At 29.3% G+C, this 3,930-nt stretch overlaps 1 long non-coding RNA gene across 1 annotated transcript; it reads left to right on the forward strand.

Moving 5' to 3' along the window:
• Positions 1 to 293: 293 nt before the first annotated feature.
• LOC149511597 (uncharacterized) lies at positions 294 to 1,851 on the forward strand. The gene is made up of 2 exons (XR_016333761.1): positions 294 to 795; positions 1,652 to 1,851. It is a non-coding gene; the product is annotated as an uncharacterized LOC149511597 (long non-coding RNA).
• Positions 1,852 to 3,930: the final 2,079 nt, after the last annotated feature.

A 3,930-nucleotide genomic window follows, 5' to 3' on the forward strand; every position in this document is an offset into this window, starting at 1 on the left:
TACTATAACTTAGGATATCATCAACGGATTTTTACCAACAGAATTTTTTCGTTGGTAAATATCAATAGATTACTAGTGAATCATAATTATAAAATAATTCAATATTTACCGGCAGAATTTACCCATAGAGAGAATTTTCGTCTGTATTCCTTAGGTAAAAAAAGGCACGATTGAAAAAAATTAGAACAAGAATCACCGACGGAAAAATCCGTCGACATTAAAAAAAATAAATTAAATATATTAAACACCCTAAAATGTAAAAACCTAGTTCTTTTTTCTTCCCCTCTTATTTCTTCTCTCACCAACGGCGCCATTCTCTTCTTCCTTCCAAACCTGAAACCCCAGCTCCAGGTTCCAGCCACCTCCTGTCGTTGCTTCTTTGCCGTCCAGCTCCTAACAGCCTCTCCTAGTCTTATCATTTTACTTCCACTTCCTCTTTCTCTGAGCGGCGCACCTTTCTCCTTCTTTCTCGAAAGCCGAAGCCCCACCTCTAGGTTCTAGCCACTATCGCTACTTCTTTTACCACCGAGCACCATGCACAGCTTCTTTCCTTCTTCTCTCCAAACACCCGATCAAAAGCTTTAGTCGCCTTTCCCTTTCTAGCTCCAAAAATTGAGGGTTCCAAGCTTTCAACCACTATGTCATTGTCCTTTGTACCCTAGGCTATTGCGGCAGTGCAACCAACACCAGTTTTTGCAAGATAGCTCTTACAATCTCACTTTCACAGTATTTGCAGCAGCACATTACAGTTTTTGCAAATGTTTCAGTTTTTTCAAATATTTCAACAAAAAAGAGGTAATTTGAAATTAAATAGAAATGTTTAATCTTCAAATACGTGGTTGTGCTTGATCTTGATTTAGTGTTTGAGTTTGATTGAGGCCATGTTTTTTGTTTTTTGTTTTTTGGGGCTTTTCTTGGATGAAACTCGTGATTTGATATGTTAAAGAAAAAAAAAAAAACACAAGATATAGATGATGAACCACTTGGAACAAGATGGGCTATTCTTGTGGCTAGTTCAGCTGGCTATGGTAATTACAGGTCACATGTTTTCCATTTGATTTTAAAGTAATTTTAATTTCAAGAATTAATTTGTGAATCTTATCAATGATTCATATGAGCTATGTTTCAAGTTAAAGTGGTTGTTATGAGTTGATTACTTTTGAAACTTTTTGGTGTTATATATTTATATTCTTGTAATGAATAGAAGTAATCATTAGAAATAGTGTATGTTTTTCATTATTATTTGATTTTTTCAGATTTTTTCCTGTTAAACTTCTACCTAAATAATACAGTATATCGTGTTGTAGTATATGGAAATAGATTTCTTGGTATGTTTATTGTTGAGATAATAGACCAAACATATCTACTGATGAGCATTATTCTTAAATCTCCATCTATGTGAAGATTCTTATTAGAAAGTATTTTGGAGAGTAGAATTCATGTTAAGTTTATGATTCTATTAATGGAGATTCAGAAGTTAAAACGTTAGATATAGTTCTTGTTCAATCAATTTTTCTTTGGAACATTGCCATCAAGTCTAGCATATGTTTTCTGGTGATATGTAAGTCTTCCTTGCATTTCAATTTGGTATTATTTTCCATTTAGTCTGTGGTTTTCTCAATATATTGTTTTGTTTATGATTGTGATGTAGGTGAAAACAAGGGAATACTTAGTTGTTATGCTGCTACTTCAACTTCTTCCATAGAGTTAAACAATCATGCTAGCAGTTTTATTTGATATATACAGAGTATGAGTTTTTGTATGTACTTGGTGTATTGGAATTTATTGAAGGATGCTTTTAGTCTGGGTAATAGTTGTAAATTATTTGACAACCTGTGTTGTTTCTTCACAGCTTGATGCTTCATTCATAATATGGTTCACTACTTTTTTTTTATTTACTTTCACAAAGTTTCACTACTTTTCCTGCACCTAATCCTGTTCAGTGTTGGAGGCAAATCCATGGAGAGATCCTTCGAAACCTGTATATGTAGTAACTCACAAGGAAAATAAGTTATGCACAATGAAAACCTGAAGAAACTGCATGTACCATTTAGTTTAGAAACCTGTAAAGACTATTCTTGAATTATCACTACCAGAAATTCAATAAATACCAACAAAATTTTAACGACGAAATTTTTCTTCGTTAAATATTGACGGATTACGAAGGAAATATTGATGAAATTTAAAAATAAAAACTTTTATTGATGGATTATCAACAAATTGTTGATAGAATTTACCGACAGATTTAATTCTATTGATAATTTGTAGGTGATATTTTCTATTGATAATTTGTAGGTGATATTTTAGCGCAAATTGTTGTGAATTTTACCGATGAAATTTTCATTGATAATTTTGTCTGTAAAAGTTTCCTACGAATTTAGCAACAGAAAAATTCACCGGTAAAAAATTTTTCAAAATAAAACATTTTTACACATTACTGACAAATTCTCTCTCTAAATCCATCGGTAAAACAAAAAAATTTTAAACACTACCATTTGGGCAAACGCAAGCCATTTCTACCACTTTTTTCTCCAAATCCCTAACCCATCTCCCCTATCCCACTCTCCCCCTCCCTCTCTTCCCATAAGCGACACAAGCATTTCTCCCACCATGCGCTTGCAGCGGCTAGCTGACACAAGTAACCCCTTCCTTTTGGTAATTTTTTATTCAATATTTTTTTTTATTATGTATTTGTGCAGTATTTATGTTGAGTTTAGGGTTTAATTTTTTGTTATAAATTTTTTGAAATTTGTTTGGGTCTTAGTTACCAATTTGTTATGTTTTTGTTGGCTATATATTTATTAAAATTTGTTTGGGTTTTGGTTATATATTTTTGATAGATTTTTTATTGAGTATTAATATTGTGTATTATTAATTTTTTTGGTTTTTTTGTTTGTATTGTTAAGGAATTTTTTTTATTTGTTGAGTAATTTATTTTTTATTTGTGAAAATATTGTTGACATTTGTTGGATTTTGTTATAAATTTATTAACTTTTAGATGTATAAGATTTATATTGGTTAATTTGGCTTTGATGTGTATTAAGATTTTTATATATTTTGATGGATCGATGTTTTATATTTAATATTTTCTAAATTTTAATAATAATTATAGAAATTAAAATTATTTATGTTGATTTGAGATTATGATTGGGCTTAATGTAGAATAAGATTTATATTTGTTGTAAAGTAATTTATATATTTGATAGTTTAGTGAATAGCTTAGTGAAATTATATATTACTAATTATTAAAATATTATGATTTTATTGTATTAATCAAACTTAATATAAATAAATTAAATTGTTCTATTTTATTCTTCTTTTCTATAATCTATACGTGAATATGTGTTTTGAAAGTGAGTTTAGGTGGATGTGTATTCTGTAATGAATATGATTTTTTATTCATTTTTATCATACTAACTTGCACTATTTTTTATTTCACCTACTTTGAAAGTAGAACAAGCTTCGTACATAATAGTGCCTCGATTAGAGAAAATATTTGCAAAATCGACAAAATAGCACTAAGAAGCCCAAGATTAAAGATAAAATTCTTCATTAAAACTAATAATATTTGGTTATGAATGTGTTGTCTTGTAGTATATATGATAAATTTTTGCAAGACATTTTATGCCATTGATGATTATTTATTAAAGTAGACCAATAATTACCTCATATTATCATTTAGATAATTTTGTTTAGGATAGCAATAATTGTTCATATGGCAATCAATAAAAAAGTTTAACACTTTATATGACTTTAATTGTTCATATTTCAATTCAATTAGGGTTCAACAATGGATAAAGATCACTCTTGGATGTACTCTCGTTTAGATGTTAATAGATACATTACTTAAAACTTCTATAATGGTATGGAAAAATTTATTGGATATGCTTATTCTCAAACAAACTTTTTTAGTAATGGAAAGACTAGGTT

Source organism: Durio zibethinus, chromosome 25, assembly GCF_047325235.1.
Source record: "Durio zibethinus cultivar Kanyao isolate XHJ-2024 chromosome 25, ASM4732523v1, whole genome shotgun sequence".
Taxonomy (NCBI): domain Eukaryota; kingdom Viridiplantae; phylum Streptophyta; class Magnoliopsida; order Malvales; family Malvaceae; genus Durio; species Durio zibethinus.